The sequence below is a fragment of the Pleurodeles waltl genome, chromosome 10, assembly GCF_031143425.1.
Source record: "Pleurodeles waltl isolate 20211129_DDA chromosome 10, aPleWal1.hap1.20221129, whole genome shotgun sequence".
Classification (NCBI taxonomy): domain Eukaryota; kingdom Metazoa; phylum Chordata; class Amphibia; order Caudata; family Salamandridae; genus Pleurodeles; species Pleurodeles waltl.
The window spans coordinates 929,817,806-929,845,429 of record NC_090449.1 but is presented as its reverse complement, the minus strand read 5'-3'; the positions used below and the strand labels follow the sequence as shown (position 1 = coordinate 929,845,429).

The window sequence follows — 27,624 nt, the reverse complement described above, 5'->3', positions numbered from 1 at the left end:
CGTTGGGCTGACCTGGTTGCCCAGGAGCAAGACCTGCTGGACCACCTGGGGATTGTGATTGGTGGCCCTGTTGGTGAGTACAAATCAGAGTAATGTGCACATTTAAATGCTCTGTAGTGACAGTAGCTGATTTGTTCATATGATGCAGTCAATGTTTTTGAACATGTGGAATGCAAGTTAAACATACAGGCCCATATTTTTACTTGATTAGAACCGCATTTGCATCATTTTTTTAAGCGAGAGCGGCACAAACTTACAAAATACAACTGTATTTTGTAAGTTAGCGCCTCTTTTGTGTCAAAAAGCAGACAAATGTGGCGCAAAAAATGTATACATATGGGCCACAGTTGCCTGTGAGATATACAATAATTCCTACACATTACCGTAATTTGTTGACGCAACAGCTAGACTAACTTTGAAAACACAACAGGAGCCTATAAATTAGTGCTGCCTTCACGTCAATGGATGATGCTAATGTGGCTCTAACATATGTTTCATGCATGGTCTGTGAGTGTATCAGGAAACACGTTTTAAATCCAGATTTTTACAGGAAATATATTGGTCTTCAATGTTTTGTGATACATGTCTGAACTGGATTCTGACACATACGTAACAAGTTATAGCTGACCTCAGGTAACATCTTAGACTGATATTTGGAGTTTGTAGTGCCACATTTAAACTAGGGATGGATGCCAAAAGGTATGCACACGGGTTCATATCTCTATGGTTGGTGCAATTTACCATAGCTGTGGCACATTAAATGAAGAAAATGATACAAATTGAGGGCTAACAACTGTCCCTGGCCCTCTGTACATTGCACCTGTGTGTTTTAAATTGGTCTTAGTCGCAATGGCTGGGTGACTGGTTTTGCAGTCCTCCCGGAAAGTGGCTTGGCATGTCTCTCATGGATACACATGATGAGAGGAATACACTCCATGAATTAATCAGCAAACTAATGAAGGAGCATGTTTACCACCAAATGATAGTTAGGGCCACTGCATGTGTGCAGATATGTGTGTATCACTCACTGGAGTCCCCCGGTCTGTACATGTTTGCAGTGCAATGTAGGATGCAGTATCATCATGTCTGAGAGGCTTGACTTTCTGAGTTAATATTACACATAGTATTTATATTTGGAAGTGTTGTACAGTGCACAGACATTGAGCACATTTCTCCCTTCCATGCCTTACAGGTGGACCTGCACCCTATACTATTGGAGAGGTGGCTCGATTTGCGGGCCCAGACATCTCCAGTAAGCGTTGATATTTCTGTTCTGTGTTGTGTTTGCTGATGATGTGTGATTGAATCCTCTGTGTTTAACACATAGCAAGGTGTGATGCGCTGGTCAATGATCGGATATGTTCCTTGAGTGGAGTATCATTTTTTCCCCATCTTTGAGTTGGCCAATCATTAGCGTATTGTCATAATTTGGAATTGTAGGTCAGTCCTGTAGGCACGGCAATGTGAATAGGGATGAGTTATGTGGATAAAACTTAAATTCTGAAAATGTAGAAGAGGACCATAATAGTGATTTAGTCACAGCAAGTCAGACCCTTATTCTCCCAGAATAGAGATGCCAAAGTCTTACCCACAGACTTCAGCTTTCCTATTCACTAATGAACATGTTTGACTGTATGTTTAACTTCCTAGCAGCATGTAGCTCCACATGTTGTGCTACGAGTATGAGGCACTTGAGTACAATGGCCTAGGTGTGCATGCAGCACATGGCCAGATGTGTTCTTGCATCTATCTGCTTGGTGTAAGTCATGGGTTCCTGGTAGGAAATGATGTTGACAATGGTCTGCATTTCCAAACATAAGTGTGGATGGGATTGTCCAAGGTTTGGGTGTATCCTTGTAGTGTAGCCATTTTTAATGTAGCTTTTTGCGCGTTTGCTTAAAGTATTAGGCCTCTGTGCACTTTGCCCTGGATGCATTTTATTTAACCTCGCAATGTTATTTTACAATAACCAGTTTCACGGTCTTGTTTTATTTTCTTCTATCACACTGTTTAGCTTACTTCAGCACTGAAGTTCTCAAACAATACATTCTTGCTCGCTCTGTGCTTCAGTCAAGGATACAGTCTGGTACATTGCCGATAGGCGTGGTAGAAGTTTAGTCTTTAGGGTTCGTAGAAAGTACACATTCTTACGTAGGGACATTTCTTAGAACACCGGCGTGTTAGTTATAAAAACACTTCCTAGTCCTGGTACACGTAAGAGGGAGATTCCGACCAGGGAACCACAACTAGACCCTGACTGCCCTGTTGCAGATGCTGATCCTGATCACAGGCCTTTGCTCAGGTATGAGGGTTGATGTCCTCCTGGGGGAACCTGAAAGGCAGGCTTAGAGCTTAACATGCTGTGCTCAAAATAGTACTTAGAAGAGAGAACGTAATCCAGTAGCACTATGATAGCGTTATTCTTATGTTTCACTCTCCTCGTTACTATTTCAATCCTACTGTGTTGTATGGTTCTGGTTATTGCGGCTCACGCCTTGTTATCTAAAATGCAGTCATTTTATTAAATCAATCTTTAAAACTCAAACTGCCTTTGTCATTTATATATGAGACCACACTGTGTATGAGAGAACTGGTTGGGATCTGAGTGACCACGACTTCCCTGGGAAGCACTAAGAAATCATGCGCTCGGTTGCCCAATTGTCTCTTCCCTTTGGGAAAGATGAGGCACTGCTAGTTAGCCGGAGCTCAACCCGGATTTGGGGTGACAAGGGTCCTTTGCCGTGGGTTAGACTTAGTCCCCCACACTGTGAATGATCCTGCCACCCAAAAATCAAGTAGTCTCATTAGGATAATGAGAGCCTACGCGACATCCTAGTTGGACTTCCTCCTGACCTGTGGTGTGCTGGCCAAACCCATGTACAGCTGTCCAAAGTTTCCTGGGTGTCCTTGTTGTTTGAAAGTATTTGTTGCTTGTACACCCCCTTACCCCCAGGCACAGGCATACAGTTGTGAATAGTGTACCTAGGACTGATGATCCAAATGTAGTACACAGACATGTAAATCACTTATCCAAACCTAGGATACCCATTCATGATTAGCAACTGCATTCTATCCTGGCAATTTCATTTACAACTCGCAGATCTTGTGGCCCTTGATTGTCATCAAGAACATAGTAATTCGTTGGACTGTCAGTGGTGGAGGACTTGCAGCATTATTTTTACCTGACAAATGGCTGAACAATGATGCCAAAGTCATTCAAGTTTTTACCCATCTTTTAGAGTTTTGCTGTGCTTTTTGATGATAGGACATGTGTAGGCTGGCTTGGCATGTACTGCCTCAGGGACAATCAGTGATCTGTATGTTGATATGGCCTGTTTCTGGTACATTAGATGTATTGTCTGATTTACTTCTGGAGCCATATCACACAATGAGGTACCTAATGTTTGGTTTTATATTTGTTTTAACAGCTGCTAATATGAATCCCATCCAAATTCAGGAGTTTCAGCGCAGGGCGATGCGTTACCGCTACATTCTGGATGTGGAGTTGGGGTTCTACAACATGGCAAGGCGTTATTGCCATGAAAGAGCCTCCGGAGTGTGGAGGGCATTTGCCCAAGGGGGCCCTTCCGTGTCCACCACAGCCACCACCACCAGCACCACCACTACCACCCAGGTGGCACCAACATTAGCAAGCACCTTTGCTGGACCGTCAACATCCACAGCTCCAGGACCTGTCACAGCACCACCTCCACCTCCTCCTACAGACATGGCACCGACAAGGGCCCATACTTCCTCCACTGGCACCCTGACCACCCCTGCTGCAGTCATAGACCCTGCAGCTTTTCTACAGATGCAATGGAACTTGGACCGTGTGTTGCGGAAAATGACTAGGCTGCAGCAGGAGGTGGCACAAGTATATCGGAGGGTGTGTGCCATCAAAAAGACCCTGCAGAGGGCCAACTTTTAGACATTATATCAGCCATGATTCCCTCCCCTCCCTCCTCTTTCCTGGTTCTTTTAATTAGTGGGTTTATGGGGCTTAGTGTTAGGTTAGTATAGGCTGTAAGTTTAGTTAGTTAGTAGTAGTGGGTGTGGGGTTGGGGGTATGATCCTTTTTATAACTGTTTTTTATTATGTGTGTGGGTGGGTGAGGGACGATGTTGGGGTTTTGTTGTTTAAAAAAAAAAAAATATATATATATATATGTATATATAAAAATCAAAAAAAGATCTATTTGTTTAGTATAAGATAGTATGGGGCTAGTATGACTGAAAGCACCGCCAACAGGCTGGCGGTGCTTTTTTCCCCATTCTGACCGTGGCGGCCGGCGGTTTTCTGCCATTTCTGCCCCGGCGGCGATAATCCGCCAGGGCAGCGCTGCTTGCAGCGCTGTCCTGGGGATTATGACCCCCTTACCGCCAGCCTGTTTCTGGCGGTTTTCACCGCCAGGAAGAGGATGGCGGTAAGGGGTGTCCAGGGGCCCCCTAACAGGGCCCCGGCCATCTTTTCACTGTCTGCCTAGCAGACAGTGAAAAGCGCGATGGGTGCAGCGGCACCCGTCGCACGGCCGCAACACCGCCGGCTCCATTCGGAGCCGGCTTCTGTGTTGCGGCCTCATTCCCGCCGGCCCAGCGGGAATGTCGGAATGGGGGCCACGTGAGTGCGGCCGCATTGGCGGCCGCATGGCGGTTTCCACCTGGCGGGCGGCAGTAGCCGCCCGCCAAGGTCGGAATGACCCCCTATGTGTTTAGGTTAGTATATGTTGTCCTCCAGGTGTCCCGTCTTATAAGGGGGGTGGGGAGTTGATGTTTAGATCGTTTCGTTAAATGTAATAAGTAAGTTTAGCTTAGGTTAGTTCGGGCCAGTTGTGGGTAATGTGCAGTTAGAATAGTTTAGGTTAGGTAAGGTGTTGCCCCTGGTTTTAGCTTCTGTTTTTACTGTTTAATAAATATCTAGGTAACCCTTTACAGTATGTGTCAAATCCTTGTAGACCAGTGCCTTTGACATGAGTGAACAGTGTCTCTTTTGTATTATCTTTTGTGTCCCATGCTGCAACCAAATCCCACATGAGCTGTTACATTGGCAGCTACACCAAAGCTGCTTAGCTAAGATTCGGCCATCCATTGAACCCACCACTCACGGTTACTATGGATCCCAAAGAGTGGTTAATTTGTGATGTATGTTTTCAATGTCACATACTTTGCTACCAGATTTGGTATTGAGGACACTGTGTTAAGTCTGCCTCCAGCCTGATGTCCAAGCGAATCCTTATAAGGTGAGTGGTAGTATGTTCTCTTGTAGTATGGTATACATAATTCACACCTATCATTTGTTACAATGTTCAGCCCGGTGACTTATATGTATGGAAACTCATACACATCCATTCATGCTGTATGATATGTGTTAGGTAAAAATTGGGGCAAATGTCACAAGCGTAAGTTTTGGCTTGCAGAAAAAATTGAAGGCACTATTTTCTGGCTTAGACATCCCTTGAGGAAGCGTTATTCTGTCCAACCCAGCATTATGCTGTACAGTTTCTATTTTCCTCTGAAATAACCCTCAGGAAGGGCAAATGATGGTACAATCCAGACCACTGTGCATAGTTATCAGCCAACATTCGTTCAGGTCAAGTATATTGATAATCAATAATCATTGACACTGATGGCCATCGCGGTTGATGTGTCACATTACACAGAGACAAAGTTGTTGTGTAAGTGCTATTTATTTTAAAGTGCTGTAGTGTTATATGTACATTGTCCATGATTGTGAGTCCATTAGTGTGACATATTCAATTGTGATCCTACACAAGTGCAAAAGGACATGTCATTGGACATGCTGGGGGGAAGTGTCAGACAGTGCAGAGGGACAGTATTTGCCAATGAGGTAGTGAGAGACAATCACAGGGCAGGGTGACAAGATAAACAGTGGGCTGAAAAACAGTGCTTGAGTACAGTTGTTGCAAGACTGGCATGTTACAAAGCACAGGACCTTGGCAATAGGTGGCCATGTGGCAGGGACTAGTGCTACCGGGTACTCTTACGGGTGAAGGTGATCTGTTCCACGTCTTTATCTTCTGATGTGTGTGTTGTCTCCTCTGCCCTTGGTGGTGGTGGTTGTGAAGGGGCAACAGACACCTCAGTGTTTGAAGACGGTAGCTGCCAACTGTGGGGCTCTTAAGGGCAGTACTGCAGCAAGGAGGAGCTGCTGGTTCTTAAGAATAGCAGCCACATCACGGTGGTAGACAGCCAGGTCGGCCCTAAGGGGTTTAATATTGCATTTGTGCACGCTTTGACAGAATTGTTGTTGTAGGTGTTGGGTCAACTCTATTACAGCTGTGCTGATTTCCTTCAACCTTTTTTCAAGTTCCTGCAAGATTGTTGTTCACCCTTGCATAGCTGCTGCCTGTTCTTCAGTTGAAATCATGCACAAACGCACCCCCTCTAGGCTGGCTGCCATAGTTTGCATCCCCACCGCACCTCCTTGGCCAGCTCCCACTGTACTCCAACTACAGTTCTCTCAAAGCTGGTGCCAGTGTCGTCAGAGTCCTCAGCTTTGTTGGAGCTGGCAGGTCGTACAATTGGGGTGGTGAGTGGGTCCTCTGTGATGGCTGCTAGCTCTGTGTTCCCCCTTGTGACTGAAGGTGGGGTCTGGAGGGTTCCAAGGACATCTTGAAGGGTCTGCTGGCTGATGTTTGTCAGCTCATCATCCATGTCGTCAGGGTAGCGCTAGACAGGCATATCCGCAGGAGAGCCATCGTCCTCTGCAATGAGATATGGTACAATTAGTGTGTCTGTGTTGTGGCATTTGTAATGTGACATGCCTGCCTTCCGATTATTTTCACATTGTGATCTTGGTTCCTGTTCATTGTTCCTGTCTTTAACATTAGCATTCTCACAGGCCTATGCCCCACCTGCATGACACATGTATTGTGGTCAGTTTGTGGACTTGTCAGCATCACATCCTCTAGGTGTTGGTTCAGGCCAAATTGTGAATTGCCACCTTCTTGTCCTACTCAACCCTCCGTCTACTTCCATTCTCATGGTGAGGCCTCTCACTGGCTGTGGGTGTTCTGATGGCACTAGCACCACCCTTAACAATCTGGAACTGCCCCAGTCTCTGATCTTTCACATCCACCTATATGTTGTTCAGATCTAGCATATACTATGTATAGCATTGGTATGGCACGATATGGATGTCCACATTGGTAATGTGTACCGCTGATGTTGGGGAATGTGTGCTTCATTGGATTGCACTGATTGTCCTAGCGGTATTCCATTTCCTCCTCTGACTGTGCAGGTGTATTTCTGTAACCAGTAACATGTGCCCTCCCCCTCAATGCTGTTGTCTGAGCTGTATGACATTTGGATGTTGCAGTGTGACCCAGGCACAGGGTGATCCCTGACATATGCAGCATGGGTATGACATTAGTGCTGTGTACCTCCTAATGTTTATGACTGATGTTTGTAGCAACTATGGACAATCACATTTGACAGGATTGGAACATTTGTATTGATTTCAGGGGATTGATAACGTTGTCACCCTGAACCCTCTAATTTGGGTGTGTTTGATCCATGGGGACGTTACTGCCATTAGCTACTTGACCTGCACAGACAGGAGACGTGGTAGTGGCAACTGTTGTCAATGTTAAATTCCACTTGCAGATATGGCCAGAGGTTGTTAATTGGGCCCTAGTTAATGTAGGTAGAATACTGGCTGACGTGTGACGGGCTGCCAGTTTAACGTTGTACCCTACCCTCTTGGCCTGGCTTTACCTTTCCAACATCCTTGGCATGGCAGCATACCCCCATGCAAAGGTTGTTGGTGTACAGTAGTATTGTGCCTCAGGTTTCCTCTGTACAGCCCATGCCCCCGTGCCGTGCCCATTTACCCATACCACTCCCTGAATATCATGACTTACATGCATTGTGTAGTAGGTGTGTCCACCCCCCTGCTTACAGTTAACATTTGTGCATTTTAATTCCCAAGCGACTTACCCTGCCTCTGTGTTGTGTCCTGGTAGTCTGCGCTGTCCTGTCCTTGAATCCCTGTACGATCTCCTCAGGGATGACGACTGCGACCATCTCCTCCATGTGGTCCAGGGCCAACTGCAGTGCTGGACTCCCATCTCCAGTCTGCAGTGCTGCCTTCCTGTTCCTGGCCATCTTTTCCTTGGTCCTGCTCTTGCAATCATGCCAGCGTTTCTTGCACTCGATGACTGTTCTGTACTTCTGCCACACCGTTGATCTTTTCAACAATTTGTTGCCATATTGCCTCTCTCCTACTAATTGGCAACTTTGAGGTGACAAACAGTTGGTGCTGGTGTTCCGTCACCTCTTTCACCAGTATTTCCTGCTCCTCTGCACTGAAGCGTCACTTTCTTTTCTTCTCCTCCGTGTCCTGGGCCTTGTGTGGGTCCTCCTGGCTGGTTCCTTGTCTGTTGTCATCTTCCAGGGGTCTGTGCAAGCATCTGGGATCCATTTTGGCTCTCCTTAGCACATTTTGCTGTGTTCGCCCCGCTTGGCGCGTATCCGGTTTGCGACGTCGTAAACTGGTTCACAGTCATTTTCGCACGTTACCGCCTGCTTATGCCATTTCTTTGCGCTGTGCGGACGTCAAAATGTATACTTTGACGCACGGCGGTGCAAACCACAGGTGTGAGTTTTTTTTTTTTACTCAAACCAACGCGTCACGTCGTAAAGGAAAGCAACTTTCCTTTACGACGTGACGCGTTGGTTTGAGTAAAAAAAAAAAACTCACACCTGTGGTTTGCACCGCCGTGCGTCAAAGTATACATTTTGACGTCCGCACAGCACAAAGAAATGGCATAAGCAGGCGGTAAACTTTTTGACATTTTGCGTCAAAAAGTATAAATTTAGCCCTTAGTATTCTGGAGCAGCTTGATGACATCACAAACAGGAAGTGAGTCAGTGCATGCTGTTTCCAGAAGCCTCAGCAACAGGCAGAGAGACTCAGCACAGCACCAGGGAAGCACTCAGGAGAGTCAGAAAGGACATAGGGGACACAATGGCCACTGATGGAAATGGCAAGGACACAGGAGGGAGGAAAAGAAAGCTTAAGTTCAGTGAGCAGGAATTGGAGGTGCTCACAGAAGAGGTGCTCAAGAACCATGACCAGTTATTTGGCAAACACTCACTACAGGTCCCAGAAAGTGCAAAGAGGAAAATGTGGATTGACATCCAGACCAAGATTTGCGCAGTGGGTACTGCGCAGCGTTCAATTGGGGAGATACCCAAGCGCTGGTACTACTTGCAATCACGTGCCAAAGAGAGGGTAGCAAGCAGACTGAAGGAGGCAAGGAGCACTGGCAGAAGACCACCCACCCAGACACTGTCCACCCCCTTGGAAGACCAGGTGGAGTCAACACTGCTGCCTGAAGCAGTAGGTGGTGTCACTGACATTGACACCTCATGCATACCTGGCACCAGCAAAGGGAACACATGTCCCTTAGAAAATTGCAATGGCACTATGCACTGTGATAAATAGCCCATGCCACATATTCCAACACAACAATGCCTTATGGGAGTGGTAGTCCATACCCCAAAAGTGCATCTACTATATAAATAGCAGTATATTGTAAAACCAAACATAGAAACAACACAACAGACATTTAGAGACACTATGCCAGGAGAAATGTTTATCATGAAAGTAACTGTAGGATTACAAATGCAAGGTGAACATCATGAATGACATGCTGCGCATTGTTGTTGGAGATGTTCCGGGCCCTAATGCAGCAGAAAAAAGAAAAGGGGGAATGACAAAAATCAGCCACAGTCAGATTCAAACACCCGTGAGTCCATATTACCAGCACCAACCAGATGGAGGGCGAGAGTGGAACCTTTCACTGAGTTTACTCTGGACTCTGATGAATTACAGGAAGGTGTTCCCACACCACCTTTAGAGGGTAGAAATATCCACAGACAGCAGTCCCTGTTCCAGCACCAGGAGGCATTGTGAAGAAGGCAGACAGAGCACAGAGGAAGGTGAGGGTCCATCACTGTTCAGTGGTCTTGAGGCATCCATGTTGAAAGTTCAGCACCTGCAATGTAAACACATGAGATTAATGGCAGTGGTGTCTCTCAATCACAATGTGTGCAAGTTGCATGAGGGACAGCAAACTACAGCAGAACACCTAAGGGAGATGACAAATCCATTAAAGAACTCTGCACTGTAATGCAGCAGGAGTATGTCAACCACCCTAAGTGGCACCACCAATTGATGGGTAGGTTGGATGGGTTCAGCAGATCTGTCAATCGTCTCACTAACACAACTGCTCTGCTGTCACGGCGTGCTGTGGGCATGCAAGTGGAAATGGCACTTTGCAGTCAGGATGTTGCACGAGGATTGGTGCAAGTGCTGAAAACAGCGATATGGGTGGTGGAGATAGTGAGGAGCTCTCTAGCCTAAGCAGTGTCACAGCCCCTGTGATAGATCCTATGCGTCGCAGTTCCAGACACAGTTCTGTCTCTGAACCCGCAACAAGAGGTGCTACTAAGCCTACTGAGCATTCAGGTGGAGTGCATGGACGTAAAAAGTAATATTGAGAAGTTCAGGGCCTTGCATATTATGTAGCAATGCATTGATACTATGATGTCAATAGTATCACACCGTAATTGGGACCTGGTTGTGTATTTTGAATACTTATGTCCTATTCACAGATATATGTCCTGAAGTCAAGGCAATGAATGTGATACCTACAGCAAGTAATGACAGTAGACGTGGCGTTGTCATTACTTACATCAGAAATAGTTGCGCGTAATCTCAGCACGTCTTTGCCTGCCCTCTGCTGCTCTGGTTCTGTCTCCTTGGTGAAGGGGTGGCAGGAGGTCGTCATCCTCATCGGAGTCCGTCTCTGTGGGTTTGACTGGTATTTCTCTTGTCGTTGCGATGTTGTGCAAAATTGCACATGTGGCCACAATCTTGCAGGTGCACCCCCCACTCTTATGCAGGCATTGGAAACGACTCTTCAGCAGGCCAAAGGTCCTCTCAATCAGGCTACATGTCGCATGTGTGCCGCATTGTATCTCCATTCACTTGGCGTGGCAGGATTGAGGTACGGTATCAAGATGAAGGACCGCACTGCATATGCACTGTCTCCTAGAATGAGAGGAGTGTAAAATTAATTTTTGTTATCTGTGACATCACATATATACGGTATATGACATTATTCACTGTTACATTAGCAAGTAGGTATCCTTCGCCAAACTCCCCAGCAAGAAGTCTTGTATGTATTCCACTGTGCCTGAAGATGTATGAATCATGTGTGCTACCAGGGAATCTGGCCAGAAGATCAGTTATTATGTTGGAGGCATTGCATATGACCTGGATGTTCATAGAATGTGTACTTTTCCTATTCCTATATACATCCTCTGTTGCAGATGGTGGACAGATTGTTACATGTGTCCCATCAATGCAGCCAATGACGTGTGGAAATTGGGCTTCCTGGTAGAAATCAAATTTCGTTTTTTGCAATTTTCTGTGTAGATGAAGTTTTGTTAACATAGCATTTAGGAATGCATTATAGAAATGTGAAAGCGCACTTTGAGATACACCTCCAGCTGCTGCTATGACCCCTTGATTGCTTCCTGAGGCTAAGAGGTGCAGAGAACATAATACCTGCACATGAGTGGGGGAGGGGATTGGTTCTGTATGTGTGTGTCGCTGTAGTAGGAGTTGTTCATCAGCTTTTAAGTCAAGTATAATGGCAGGGTTCAACCTGTACGTGTCATAAAGCTCCTCCTCTGTCTGATCCAATAGGGTAATGCACACTCTGAAAATGTGCTTCTGTCTCCTTCACCCTCTCCTCAGACCTGCCAGGATCCTCATCCTCCTCGCCATGACGTAGAGTGCAGCAGTTGTTGAAAAAGGCTGATACAACGTGGGTCTCTTTATATAGGTTGCAATTGTTTACCACCGGATTTCAATTTGTGGTAAATTGCACATGCAAAAGCCCATTTTGCAACTATTCGCAATATGCGAATGCTTGATACATTGAATTGCGATTTGTTAATTGCAGATCGCAGTCTGCGAATAGTAAAATCTAGGTGCAATTCTAAGGAATCGCTATTTTAGCGATTCCTTAAAATTGTACTGCGAACGCCTTTCATACATCGTGAAAGGCGACTTTGCCTTCGCAAACGGTGGAATTTAACGATTTGCACCATTTGCAAATGCAAGATCCTTTGATACATTTGGTCCAAAGGCAGAAGGCGAGCTATGTGCAATATTCCTTAAAGAACTCAATACCAACCTATAAAAAGCATGCACTTTAAAATGCTGTGGCCACCAACATAAGACAACAAGTAATATTTAACAGATATAAAGCATTTCGTTTTACTGCTTTTCTCTCCAAGCACCCATCAACCGAACCCCCATTCTTGGAGGTTTCCCACGTCATGGCTACTTTAACACCTGGTGAACTTGTGTTTTGATGGGCTTTCAGGGCTCGAGTGAGACTTGGGAGCCCTTGCTCATGGTTAGTAAACTTGAACACAGCTCTCTTTACCCGCTCAAACAGGATTGGGGTCCAAAGGCAGATGGGGTTCTGCCTGGCTTCATTCCATCATAACCTTATGTTTACAGCCCTGGGACTGTTCGTTAGAAGTCATTTGTATATCAGTCCAACTGACTCACATAGATTGTATTTTCTAGAAAATACTAAGTTGTCAAATCAAAGCCCAGTGATTAAAAGCAAGAAGAGCTGATAAAATATAACAAAGAGGTGACTATGAGAACGGACAGAATAAGTATGATTGAAGAATAATGGAACTCTTTCCCTTCCAGTGGCCCAGAATCAAGATCTCATGAGGATCATTCAGTGCATAATATATCCTATGAGGTATTTTGCACTTGTAGCATTTTAGTGCCTGTTATACAAACAATCGTCCCATACCAGGAACATATTGTATTGTATTGTATTGTAATCGTATTTATATAGCGCTTACTAACCCTGACGAGACATATGTGTGCATGTTCTCTACTGCACAATGTGTGTCAGTACACTTCTTGGTGGAGCATGCTTGCATTCATGCATGTTGGCCTGGCAGTCTATTGGTATTCACGTAAAAAGTTGTAATTGAATGTGGTAATCAGCTGTCACATCATCTCCCTGCCTTTGGTTGGAGTTCAAAGTCTACCAGAAGGAGGTGTTGTCTGTAACTCCACCAAGCCCCACTCGAATGTCTGCAGTTTCTGCTAACTCCCTCTAGCACCTCACAGACCCATCTTTGGCACTGTTCATTTTAAGTTTAGTTTGTATTATGAAACGTCAGTCAAACCTATAACCATATTTTACATTAAAAGTTAAACAAATACAACCAACTTCATGAAAAATAAAAGTGGATACGTACATTACCTGAAAATTCTTCCAATGTGGCTGCAATTGAAGAGGAGGAGCAGTCTCACAGTGGCTTCTCCTGAGCATGGGATTCTATTACATATTAATGGGATAAGCGTACCTCACTTATTGGAAAAGTTAGATGTAATTGATCTCCAGTCTTTGCTTGCTATATTTATTAATGAGCTTCTTGCCAGGTTACCTTATTTAGCTGAAGCTTGACTTTTAGCATAACTCAAGGGTAAGTTGAAAGCAATCTAACTTAAGATTTAGACTTTTGAATGGGATGGTAATGACTATGAGGGGCAAGTGCTGGTCTATATACGTCAATTCCTGAAAGCAGCTTTGCGTTTCCAAACATTGAGAAACATATCCTGACTATGCAGTTAAATGGACTCTTGGAAAGTGATCAGTTCTAGTCTGTAGCTCTGATGGGTGTTGTAGCAAGTACCCTCCACCATAGAGCTACACCCTCTTTTACAGGCAGTGCCTAACCATTATTGAAGATCTTGCTGTAAGCCATCCACATCATATCACTTCATTGAAGATGAGCAGAAGGTTCTAGGGATATTACTTCTTTCCCCTACAAGATGTCTCTCATTATTGTTAGTGCCAATTTCCAATCGGGTACCACTGTTAAAATACATAAATCCTGGTCTCAGGAACCTCTCTTCTTTTAGGAGACCTGTTTACTAACAATGGAGTGTTGACTTATGAAGAATACATGTTTTGATTGAATATATCAGGGAATGACAGCTAAAGGTATTTAATTGCTATACTACATTCGGGTAGGCAACCACATGTTCGGGAAGGCTGTAGTAAATAAAATTGAACACCTTTCTTCACATAATTCATCTAATAAGGGTGTCTTCTATTTATATAATGCCCTGGATCATTTCCATGTATTTAAAGAACAAAGATATAGCTTGACTTGGGGACGTTAGATAGGTCATGAGATAACAGAAGATTCATGGACTATCTGCTCAAGGACATTCTCAACATCAGTATGTTCACAATTCAAAGAGAATGCCTTTACATTTTCCCCAATTAAGGTAATGTGTTGTAGATCAGATCTGTGTTGGAGGGGTAGTAGATACCACCGGTAGCTGACACAAAAAATTGTACTGGCATTTTGGAAGACGTTTATCTTTAGTTGAATACATAAAAAATCTGGCAATTATATCCTTGTAGTATTGATGTGAGGTGAATGGGAATGGTCTGTGCCTGTTATCCTTTACTACTAGCAAATGAAAACTACTCCATATTTTGGACTTGATATTTTAATAAGTTGATATCTTACTCTCTATATTGAAGTAAATTCACCAAACCCTGAGTGGTAACAAGGAACCCCCTTGTGCATCAGTACATGTGTGAATGGAGCTTTGTGTGTATGCATGGTTGCTCTGCCTTCCAGCAATATTAATGAAAGTGTTACAATAAATGTCAGATTCTTGACAATATTACCAAGAGATGGTCCAATGGACTGCACACCCAGCCACCTTATGGATACTCTGAAGATGATCACAAGTCCAAACGGAAGGCAACATACCATGTAAATAGTAAGATATTTCATAGGGTAGTTTAGTTTTAGGATTTGAGCTGTGCTATGTTTATAGAACTTCATCTTGTGCCTCTGGAATTCCTCTAGGTTTAGTTTTTGTAATCACATTTTAATAGGTCACATTGGTTTTTGGGGCCTCGCTTTAATGCTTGTGTCCTCTTCACCAATTTCAGATCCTCGTCTATATCAGTTTAAAGACTACATTACGTTTTAGTGTTGTCAGGATGCTATTCATTTATGCGTCCCAGAGTTCCCTCCTTCCTCTTTGTGGGCATTCCTAATGATCACATTCCTCTTGTCATTTACATGACCAGGTTATTTTCCTTTGACTGTTAGCATCAGTGCCTTGGATTTTGTAACATTTCATTGATGTGTTTTTTTCCTTATCTCCTGATTTGTTTCTTGTTTTCTTATTATACTTCCCCCTTTCAATCATTGATTGTACCAGCCTATTGCATACTAATAAGGTGGACAAAATCAATGCTGGGTTGCTTGAGTTCTAGTTCAGAGAGGACTTGGTTTGGTACTTCAGGCTGGACAGTTCATGTTGGATTACGGTTAAGATTTGCCTATGGCTGGGATGAATCTGTGCTGAGCTGGTGGTCTAACAAATGACGGATTGGGATGAGGGTCCAAGTAAATACAAGTGGCTGCAATTAAGTCAAGCATTCCACAAACCACTTTGTTGTTTACTATTATAAGCGGGGTACAGTATGTTCTGAGATGTACAAAGTATTTCTATATGGGCCCCCCAATAGCAAGTATGCATTGTATTTTATTGTATTGTATTGCAACATTTATATAACACTTACTACACCTATGTATACATGGGTAGCACACTACTCTGTGTAGGTTGTGTGGTTGGAAGTGTTATCTTTGTTTTGATCCTATGTGGGAAGGACTTCCATGTTGTGCATGAAGATTTGTAAATTGCAGTTATCAAGTTATGGGATGCAGCTCTAATCAGTGTGACGAATGAAGAAATGTGAAAGAAACAGGCACAGTTTATGGTTGTTCTAAGATGGCAGTTTTGAGTAGCTCTTCAGGTCCCTTTTATGGTATTTCTTATGGTCTTCGTATTTTAGCTGGCTACTGCAGTGTCTTGTTCATTCTGAACTGATTTATTTCAAGTTTATGGTCCAGAGCACAAATAGGTTGGAGGGAGAAATGGTGCAGAGATCTTTTTGGATAGGATTTCAGTCCATATATAACTGTGATTGTGAGATGTCAAAAAGTGGTCATAGTATATAGCTTGTTGGGACCTGAAGTGCTGGGCTAAATTAAAGTCCTCCTTTGGCAAATGACATGTGGCAGATCACTTAAGCTTTTTTATTCACTTCAATTGGCCCAAAACAGAGCAGCACAGCTTTTTTGCAAGCTTCTCCTCCTAGCTCCTAAATCTGTTCACTTAAAGAGGCTTCACAGGCTCCCCATCCATGAACGTGTTAGGTTTAAAAGTCTGCATCTGCTTCAAACTAATAAACAACAAGATTCCTACGTTTTTACAATAGGAGTTTGCCCTGTTATGTTCCTATACGCAACATTCACATGACACACAATTACAGCTACTTAAAATCTTTAAAGCTCATCAGGGCCATTAGGTCTTCTTTAAAGCAGCTTCACTTTGGAGCTCTCTCCCTCTTGAACAATGCGCCACTAACTGTTATACCAAGCTCCCAAAGTCTATGAAAGCCTGTGGAAGAGTGCCAACTCCTGGGGCTGGTTATTAAATGTGTCCTATAAATGATAATGTAATTGATTGTAACAACAAGTACATTGAAAAAAATTCATAACTCTGGCGTACCACGAAAGAAAAAAGAGGACCATCGATCCTGCCTGTTCTGGAGGGACAGGATCCAGTGAGGTGTGATCTATTGATCTTGCGGCTTAGTTGGTGTATGCTGATTAATATTTTTTATTAGGTAGGTTGGGTAGCATTGAGGGGACACTTAGGTGCAAGATATGCTATAGAAGTATGATTTGTTGAGTCTAAGGGCCTGATTTAGAGTTTGGCAGACAGGTTAATCCCTCACACTTTGAAAGATATTCTGTCCACCTTATTAAAAATGTGTTATAACCTAAGATACTTGTAATAAGGTGAGTGAGATATCCGTTATGTTTGTGATGGCGTAACTGCCCCGAAACTATAAATCAGGCCAGGCAGTCAACTTCTTGATTATGTCTATGACCAAAAATCAATTAGCAATAAGGCCTCATTTAAAATGTCAAACGTGTTTAAGGTGAAATGCAGTGGTAAATTATCAGTAGGCTGAACAAATTGAAGAATGTATTTTTAACTCTCAGTGTTGCCTCTGAAGCTTGGGTCATATTTTCATGCAGGACAATCCTATGATTCTTCCCTTTTTGAACATGTTGTACTAGTTAACTGAAGTTTATTGGTATTACACTAGCCACTCTAAACTTAGCTAACACGTTTTTTGTTCTAAACTGATTTCCTTCTATTTTGGTTGCATTTATCTACATCTCGCTGTTATTATTTACATGTTTTGCATTACATTTGTTAGTTCACCTCATGTGGTTTCTAATCTTCCACATTTTAGACAGGAGTACCAAAGAGAGAATGAATGTGGATAATGCAATGCAGACATAAGGTAGCCTTCTCTTTCTGAACAGTGTCTTTCTCTCAATGTGGCCACATTTCCAACATATTTCACCAAGCTTTGTTCTTAGGACAGTTCCAGTGCTATAATACAAAGAACATTGAAAATGTGCATGGTCGACATTTGAAAGTGCAGCTGATTTTTGGAGCCCGTTTTATCTTTAGTTTGTTGTAGAACCATTTTAGTGATGCCTGTGGGCACATTATTTTAGCAACTAGGCCTGCTACCTTTAGCCTAGTAATATTTCATTTTATTCTTTTAGAATCGGCCACATGGGTGGTGGTGTATTATTTTCCTTTATCTTGTTCTTCCTTTGCCTAGGAAAGCATTACATTTCTTAGCACAGCATTCTTTCACTCCATGCTTTCTTCAAGGCTGCAACGAGATAGGATTGTCGGTACTAGTGATAGACTGCATCTCTCACATTCACAGAAATACACATATTTTTATATGGGGACAGTTTCTCAGAACATCAGTTGTTTTATTATAAAAACATTTCCTTGTCCGATGCACGTTATAGGGAGGTTCCGGCCAGATGACCACGGCTGCATGCTGTCTGACTTCATTACAACTGCTCGCTGAGACCACCACCTCCCTGGCCCACATGGGGTTGGTGTCTTTGTAGATAACAGGCTTCTCCACTGCTGTCATACTCAGGTGTGGGGGATGATGTCTTCCCGGGGGTGATCCTCAAAGGGGGATTGGGGCTTATCCTGATGTGCTCTAACCTAGCTTAGGTAGGATTTACATGCATTGTGCATAGTGACAGTATGGTGGGACTTTTCCTGTGTTTCACTTTTTTTGTCATAATTTTGCTTCTAGTATGTTTCATCATTCCAATTTTTGCATTCCATTTTATTTTATCTAAGACGCAGCTGATCCAATAAATCTTATTGAACCATTTCCTGCCTCTGTTATTCTTTGCATGTGTGAGACTAATGTAACTGAGAGAAAAGAATGAGGTCTGATTCACCACTCTTTCCCTGAGAAGTCACAATGTCATGCACCCAGTTGCCACTAATCAGCCCTGCTCTTAGGGAGAGATGAGGATCTGGTAGCTGGCCGGAAACGGATTAGGCCAACAGTTTTTACATAGTGCGGGATTCAACTCAGTTCCGCACAATTCAGGTGATGCTGTCACCCAAATCCAGCAGCCTCATTGGTACAATGACAGCCAATGGAACAAGTTCAGTAGATAACAAATCTGGCAACCCTATCATTTGATAGTATTGATGGGTAGGGTAGATGAGGATGGTCTATAACTGGTGTTATATTTTGCTTTATAAACAGGTTGTACTAGTTGACTAAAGTTTATTGGGGTGACACCAACCACTATAATCCTGCCTTATGGTTATTTTTCTTCAAAGGTTTGCTTCTGTTTTGGTTGCATTTAACTTGATTCCGTCTTTCAACATCAATAATTAATCCGCTAAAGCAAGCATTCAGTCTATTGAATAGCTTGTATCATTTGAGAAAATACGTGCTCTTTGACTGGAGTTCAACCTCTCACAAACCAATCAAGAGAGAACATTATTTGGCAAGATCAAGTAATCTCCCATATTTATTGCAAGGTTTGCAGTTCTACACTAATCCTATGACTCAAAACTGGTTAATGTTTTCCATTTAATTTATAATGAGAGTTTAGGAACATGCCTTTTGCGTGGGCTGACAGTGTGCCCAGTCGCTTTTTCAAGCCTGTAGTGCACAAAACAGAAACACAAGCACACAAAGTGTTGTGGTTGTGTGAAACAGAAACATTTTAATGAGACATTGAAGACATCCTTTATTTAAAATGGATGCAGTTTCTAGTGTTCAGCTCGTCTTGCTCCTGTCATTTCCCCCTTCCAATCAGTGACCCCCTGCAAGTCATCTCTCCCCACAGTTTCTGTGGAGCACAGAGTGCTATGACGCAAAGGGGGTGATAGGATTAGAAATGGTGTATTGCAAATTGAGCTTTCCATCATGCACCTGATGTATCACTTTGACGGATGTCTGCTGGAAATTCCAAAGCAGGCGTGCAGAAGAGCACAATTTCATGAACTATTGTTGGAGAAACATTTCATATTATGTTGTGCATCTCTAATGTGAACTTGCTGAGGAAGCAAGCAGAAGATTCTTCTTACCTTAAGAAATGGGTTAGTGTTAAGAAGCTTTAATAATTACGTGGTTGTTTTTGATTTGACAGTGTGACCTAAAACAAGCTCAGACCAACCTGAATTTGCAGTTTTATTAATTGTTCTGCATAAATTGTGTATAAAACATCTGGTTTGAAGGTTCGGGCGACATCTCATTTTCCTCCCAAGATTCTCGTCCGATTATATTGAGACTTTATTTTCCTCCCTTAGGATGCTGTCAGCACTCTTTATGAGTTTGACAGTTAGACCCTGGAGCGATTTAATTGCTTGAATAGAGATTTTACTATGATTTGTGATTCTCTATTCTGTACCTGAGAATCATGGCAATTGTATGCATTTCTCTGTATCGTTTTGATTTACAATTTTGTAATAAATCTTTTAACTCCATTGTTTAATCTATAACGCAGCTTTTGATGGTCCCAGTTTCCATTCTGACTTTCACTCTGCTAAATTAATATTTAATTGATGGGGAGAGCAGTATTTTACCACAAGATAAAGGAGAGATCCCAGAGCCTATGGTAAATACTGGGGTGTATAAAACATTATGTTTCAGATGATTATTGGGGTTTAGCTTCCACATGTGCATTCACTGCAAATATATTGTGAAATGTTTCAATCTTTAATGAGATTTTATGGCCACATGGATAGTCAGCCATCATGTATGTGCCTAGTGTAAAGAGAAGCCTTCAGTGTCATTTTAAGGATTTTGGGAGTCCCAGGCAAGGCACTTTTTGAGGGCTCCTGTATGGAAAACTTTTTGAATTTTGTTACCCATTTCCTGCTAATTATATCCTGTAGGATGCCTAATTATATGTTAGATTTTAAAAGGGTCACACAAAAACATGTCATAACCAGGAGCCCAAAAACCCTTAAGACGATACCAGAGAGAGAGAGACAAAGTCAGAGGTAGGCAGAAAAGGCAGAGAGGTTTACACAGAGAAATAGAATAAATGGAGGTCAAAGAAAAAATGTTCACCTTCTCAGAGGGGCCCCTTAAAAGGTGAGGGACCTGGGCAATGTTCCACTTTGTTGATGTCTTAAAACTTCTCTAGATGCCGTTCCTGCCCATCATGTTGAGTTCCTGCAGTTTATCAGGCGTTTTCAACACTGTACAAGATTCATCAAAAGGGCATTTCTACATATGAAACGTGTGTAACAAGTGACAGGAAACTTGATCTCCTACAAGTTTGGGTCAGGGCTAAACATATAGGGAAGGCACCAACCCCAATGAGCAAGGATTCAATTTATAAATCTGAAAAAGTTCAAGTTCCACGTAGAAACTTTGTGTGTTGTAATTCACATGATCCTGTCACTGACGAAACCACAATTCATTTTGCCCATCCCTGGCCAACATACCTAGCCTGAAAAGGGCGCCATTTTGTCGGAGATTAACATAGGTGCTAATTAGTTCCATTATTTTAAATGATATAAAGGCGTCAATGTTTGTGCTTTAGTTGCCTATTTAACTATGATTTATGTCAAATGAATGTAATAGACTCCTCAGTTATATGTGACTCAATCGCCTTGTGCCTTAGTAACAGCCCTGTGAAGATAGTTCAGGAAAGGTGAACATTTTGCAGAGGTAAGAGTTTAATAACAGGGTCATCTTATTTATTTCTTGACGCTTAGCAAATGAATGTGCTCTGAAGCCAATAAAATGTCTTTGACTTCAAAGCCATAAAAATATTATACATATGATATCAGAAATAATTAAAGTCAAACAAAGGGCGAAGAAAAGAAACAGCGATATAAAGAAGCAAAGCATACAAAATGGAGGAAAGAGGAAGCAAATGGAAGAAAAGGGTTAAAAGGAGAAATGAAGTTGCAAATCTGAGTTAGCAGAGGGCACATTAAAGAAAACGAGTAGGAACATAATTACGTTTCGCAGAGAAGGTCACCCAGCTGTTTAATCAGTTGACGTTTTCTCCATAAAATTGAAATCCTGGGTTTTGCAAATGCAAATCCACATATACATGCATATATTTGGGGGAAAGAGATAAATTAGTATGAGCGTTTCATGAGAAGGATAAGGGGAGGAAGAGGTATATGGAGGGAAAGGTCAGAATTCCTAATTGTTCATGCGGCTCAGTGCAGCATCCCAATCTGTTGCATTGTGTATTTTGGAAAACACAGAGCCATAGGTACTAAGACTGACTTGCTGCTACTGTCATGTCTTTAGCTGGTGTTCAAACAAGGCTGCCTTCCAGAATGTACAGCCTCTCACCATCATGCATTAAAGTGTGTGCTGTCTACCATAGGCTTTGCACTGAAAGCATTACCTTCCAGTACAAATTCCTAGGCAAAGAGAATCTGTGGCTCATTTTTTATGAGAAATGAACACGTTTCCCCTTTTTTGCCCCAAATTCAGATATGCTGTAGCTTTTACACAAAGTACAGTCCTATCTTAGTAGGTCAGAGATCTCAGTAAGTCACACTTTGTGTCAAAACCTATGGGTGTTCGTGCTGATCTGCCCAAGTAACAACACCTTTGGTGCAAAGAACCTCAGAGTGTTTTTGTGCTGAGAAAAGGGCACCTTTCCAGCATAAAACACTTCTTGCCCTGGATAGTAAATTGCATGTGTCACTCTGCTTCACTTTCCACTGCTTTGCACTTGCACAAAGCCTTAGTAAATCTTAGTCAAAGAGTGAAGTTGATCATAGAGACTCTTGTGAACACTTATAAGTTCAAGATTTTTTGGCTGGTCACCAAAGTTGGTGGCATTGGTAAATGCACCATGCACACAGATTCACCAGAATGCCAGGAACTATGGGTGTAACATCACACATCTTTTGTCCCACTGAAGATATCAAAGTGTAGATCCCTTTTCCCACCGTCAGCTCCTCAATAACCTTCTGTTTATACACAATTGCTCGAGTAAGTGCATTCTGTGGATATTAGAGCGTGAGCAGGGCTCACCGAGCCTTGTTTACATTCTGTCATTGCTGCTGTTTTTATCATCTCTAATACCAAGGACAAAGGACTTCCTCGGGGGTACTGATAGCAATCCATAATTGACAGCTATGCCCATGCTGGAAGTAAACTGTAAAAGGCAGGATTAAGTGTGCACTCCAGAGCTACTAAGGGGAAGGAATACAACAGTGACAGCCACTTGTCAGCGGGGGTCGCGGGGTGTCGGGTGGGTAAAAAAAAAAAAACTTAACTGTATGTTGGGAGAGATGGTTCCGTCTCTCCTTCCTCCTCGGACTCCCTGAAGCTCAAGGTTTCACACGACGCTGCTGCCAACAACATAACAGCAGTGTCATGATTGGCCTGAGCATCCTGCTTCAGCGCTCAAACAGGGAGAAGGGACCTGTGCACTTTCTCCTCCCAGCTGTTCAATGCAGCCAGGTGGAGAAATGCAAAGTGCACATGGCCCAACACGGCCGGTCAAAGCATCATGCGCACTTATGTGCACATAGCCCTCCTCCAGCCCAGCCCTAACCGTGCTCCAGAGGAAAAATACAATTATAATAACACTATGTTATTATCTTGTTATTTTTCCCTTTCCTCCACTGCATAAAGCATGGGGTGACACTACTCCGCCTTAGCATAGAAGCTGCCGCTGAAAGACAACCATAAATAACTGGAGTGTAGGGGGCCTAATTTATTTTCAGAGAAAATTATTTTCCCTGTGGAGAAAAAAATAAAAATGTACATGCACAAATGATTAAATCCACATTTCATTATGCTAATCTTGTGGAATTTGGAGGCAATCAGCAAAAGCAGGGCAAGGACTCTTGGAAATCCACCACTTCTATTTGTATAAGCAAACGCGTGTGTTTTTTGTGAATCCCATAGAAATCGGAAAACGAATAAAAAAATAAGGAAGAGTTAATTTCTGACCTTGGAAATGTGTTTGTGAATTGAGCCCAGGATCAAGAAAAGAGATGAAATAAAAGTAGAGAAAGCAGAAGGCTATCACCTCCCAGCAGTGCGTTGTTTTATTTTTGTGCTCGCTTGTGAATATTTGGAGCTGCGTTTTGAGAACAGAAGCAGGAAGTACACGCTGTTCCTGGCCTCCACTCAGGAAGCTGTGTTTTTCTGATGTGACTCGGGCCTTCCACCCCGCACAATTCATTAGCAGTGACGCAAGGACTGGCTCGCTCTGTGCAGGCTTAAACCAAGAAGGGGAGGACAGCAGCTCCGTGTCAAGCAGCTGCACCAAGGGTACTTGGCAGAGAAACAAAAGAACACCTACAAAAACAGCAAAAACGGTTTCATAAGAAAAGAATAAGTCAGCAGTTTTTTTAATGTGTGTTTAGTTGAAACAGATTAACCACTGAGTTCCTCTGTGAAAGTTTAATTGTGGAAGTCGGCCATGGTGAATGTTTCCTCTGTCTCCTCACCAAGTAATCTGTCTACCACGTGAGGGTTCCCTTAAACCATATTGGATAGACCCTGTAGCTTTGTAAATAATCAACCATGCGTTAACAATGATTTACACAAGTTTATACAAACAAGCATTGGTCAAGGCAATCGGTCGCCAGTTTTTTTAAGTGTTGGGATGACTGACCATGAACGTGAAGGGAGAAGAGGAGAGTGAATGAAGCAGCAGGAGGGAGGAGGGAGAGAGGTAGGAATCTAGGAGCAAAAAGTAGGGACACAGAGTGGAGGGAGCAGGGATTGGAGATAGCAACAGGAAGGGAGACAGAGAGACAGACACACGGGTAAAGCGGAAGTGGTTGAACATATGCTTCTATCCAGTACTACAAGTCAGATTTTATAAGTACATGCAAAAGGAACGAGCATTGACAAAGCCTTAAGCCTCGCCATTTAATGGCTTTCCCCAAGCCTTTGACTTTGCTAATGCTTTTTACAGATGCTGATAAGCATCAGCAAATAGAAAGAAAATTCTTGTTAGCTGATGCAGAACAGAATCATCAAAGAAAAGGCAAGGATGCATACATCACGATGCCATTATGGCTTTAGCGTGAAAACCTATAGGCACACATGCGTCGCCACACAAATATCATGATGCAGGAGCCCTTTTCCTTTTGTTTTAGTTACATTTTCCAAGATAGGAAATAGATAAAAACTGCCCCAACGCACATTTGTTTAGAAAGGAGAGGCCCAGCAAGAGATTGTAACTGATGGGTCCTCAAAAAACAGAAACAGATCCCTGCGGTAATAGACATGAGGAGCGGATTATCACAACTACGGTATCATTGCTGAGTGATATAACCCATTAAAATGTGTAGAAGCAAGCCAATGGAGCCACGAAGAATCTGCACCTCACAAGCAGGTATTCAAAGGCCAGAAAATGCAACCACAGAATTGCAAGTGCCCAGCTCAGAGCTTCGCTAACTGGCTAAAGACTCAATCATTGCTGGAGCATGTCCTTGTGTTAAATGTAATCATCTCCTGCAGGTTTACAGTCTTATTTGCCTTTTGTAAAAATCCTGAAGTAACAGAATTTAAACTCCTAAATAACATTTAACTTGGCAAGTTTTTGCAGGAGATGCATCTCCTTTATTCATTAAAGTGAGACATTTATTTATGTAGGGACCAGAACCACAGCACTTTGGATCTGGCAAATTATAAAGTCAATTACAAAGTTTTTAAGCCCATCACCCTCTGTCCCTTCCTTGAGCCCAGTGATTCAGTGATTCTCTTGTCTCGGTTTCAAATCCAATTTGAGATGAACATTCTCCATTTGGTCTTATGAGTGACTGATATTAGATCTGAAAGTGACATCCTCCCCTATTTTTTTCGCTCCTTTGAGATTCAGCAAGATGTTTTCTAATTCAGTACATTGATGTTTGCAAAGATATCACAGCTGAAGAGGCCATTAAAGTCGGTGCTCAAACAGACCTTTAGTGTCATAGTCACAGGCAATGCTATTTGTAGGCTTTCTTTGCTTTAGTGCTGGTGCCTGCGTAATAGAACATTTGAAACAATGTGCCTTGTGCAGGACTGTCTTTATAGGATCTTAAAAACGAGAATAGAACTGTTCATATTTGCAAAGGAAAACTGAGAATTAATATTGATCTTTTTCCAGAGATGTCTCTACAAGCATAACTTTGTTTTCCACTTCATCCAAATAATGAAGGATGATGGGGCAGTTGTTCCCACACAGCATATGGCTTTCTGCTCTTTTACGGGGCACTTTTATATTAGTAAGTTTGGTTTTAGGTTTGACCACCTATCCCCTCTAGCAGCATATGGGAAGTGATGCAATTGAATGGCGCAAATCAACAATCTGCATATTGCAGAGGACATGAGGCTTGACATTTTTGTTAAAGTTATTTATTTTGTGGCATCCTAATGTAGAGATGTGGGGTTGGCTGTAATCTCAGCAAGCCACAAGCGCACCTCGGCCTTCCTACAAACGCACTTTGGAAAGACACCCCATTCTGAGATGTTTTTATAGGATAGAGAGGAACTCCTGTAGCTCCATTGCATTGCTTTCTGTTGTTGATGGAGAGTGGGCTTCCCACTATTACAGAAAACGAGTGAGGAAGCAGGAGTAATAGAGCAGCGAAGAATTATTTCCCATTTGTGGTGCACTGTAGTATGGTGGGGACAGGCGGTCCTATGCTACCCCGCACCGTCACTTGGGGTAGTGCATCTTTGTTTGCTGCAGAAGATGTCAACAGTGATGATTCTGGTTTATCACTAAGATACACAGTTACAACAGTGTAAGTCCAGTGAGATCCTTGTAACTCCTTCTTGTTTTAAAAGTGTTAAGGAGTCCACTCTGCAGAAGTGAGGAACTGCACACTCACTAGTCTTGTTGTCCATCATAATGAGGGTGTGCCACCGTTGAACGCTGCTGTGGCAACTCTCCTATAGGAGGATGGAAAGAAAATACTGGACGTCAGCTGTGCATGTTCCTACTGACAACCATCTACACCTACCCCCTTCAACTACTGGATTTTGATTAGTCCGTGACTGATTTAGATCAATTGCACGTTGTTAGACTTTTCATCCTTGGCGTGGTCTCCCTTAACTTTTTGCCCCTGTTTCCCAAGTTGTTGATGTGTGCTGGACTCTGATTTTACTATTTTTGTTACTCTGGGCACTTTAACACTTCTAACCAGTGCTAAAGTGCAAGTGTTCCTTTACAAAATAAGTATGTAACTGGCTTATCCATGATTGGCATATTTGATTTATTAGTAAATCCCTAGTACAGTGCACTAGAGGTGCCCAAGGCCTGTAAATCAAATGCTTCTAGTGGGCCTGCAGCACTGATTGTGCCACCCACATAAGTAGCTCTGTAATCATGTCTCAGACTTGCCATTGCAGTGTCTGTGTTTGCGGTTTTAACTGCAAATTCGACCTGGCAAGTGTACCCACTTGCCAGGCCTAAACCTTCCCTTTTCTTACATGTCAGATACCCCTAAGGTAGGCCCTAGGTAGCCCTAAGGGCAGGGTGCAGTGTGTGGTTAAGGTGGGACATATAGTAATGTGTTTTATATGTCCTGACAGTGAAATATTGCTAAATTTGTTTTTCACTGTTGCAAGGCCTGTCCCTCTCATAGATTAAGAATGGGGGCTACCTTTAAATCTGATTAAAGTGTAGGTTCCCTTTGGGAGTGGATGGACATGTGGAGTTTGGGGTCTCTGACCTCCCAATTTAAAAATACATCTTTTAGTAAACTTGATTTGAGATTGTGTGTTTAAAAATGCCACTTTTAGAAAGTGGACATTTTCTTGCTTATACCATTTTTGTGACTCTGCCTGTTTGTGGATTCCCTGTCTGGGTCTGTTTGACAGTTGGGCTGGTTGCACCTCACACTAGACAGTGACACAAAGGTAGCTGGGGTGTAGCCTGCATTTCCTGACGAGCCATCTGTGCTAGGAGGGAGGGGAGGAGTGGTCACTCACACCTGAAAGGGCTGTGCCTGCCCTCACACAATGCAGTCTCCAACCCCCTGGTGAGTGTCTGGGGCCTGGCCTGGGCAAGGCAGGATTTCACATTCAAAAGATACTTTACTTTGAAGTAGGCCTACTTCAAAGGAGAAATTTAGTATAAGAAGGGCACCCAAAAC

At 42.9% G+C, this 27,624-nt stretch overlaps 1 long non-coding RNA gene across 2 annotated transcripts; it reads right to left on the bottom strand.

The window, feature by feature from the left end:
• Window positions 1-9,615: 9,615 nt before the first annotated feature.
• Window positions 9,616-23,563, bottom strand: LOC138260841 (uncharacterized). 2 transcript variants are annotated; one of them, XR_011199022.1, is made up of 3 exons: window positions 23,477-23,563; window positions 10,718-11,076; window positions 9,616-10,018 (listed from the first exon to the last, which is right to left on the bottom strand). It is a non-coding gene; the product is annotated as an uncharacterized lncRNA (long non-coding RNA). The 2 variants fall into 2 exon arrangements; XR_011199023.1 differs by lacking the exon at window positions 23,477-23,563 and adding an exon at window positions 22,795-23,017.
• Window positions 23,564-27,624: the final 4,061 nt, after the last annotated feature.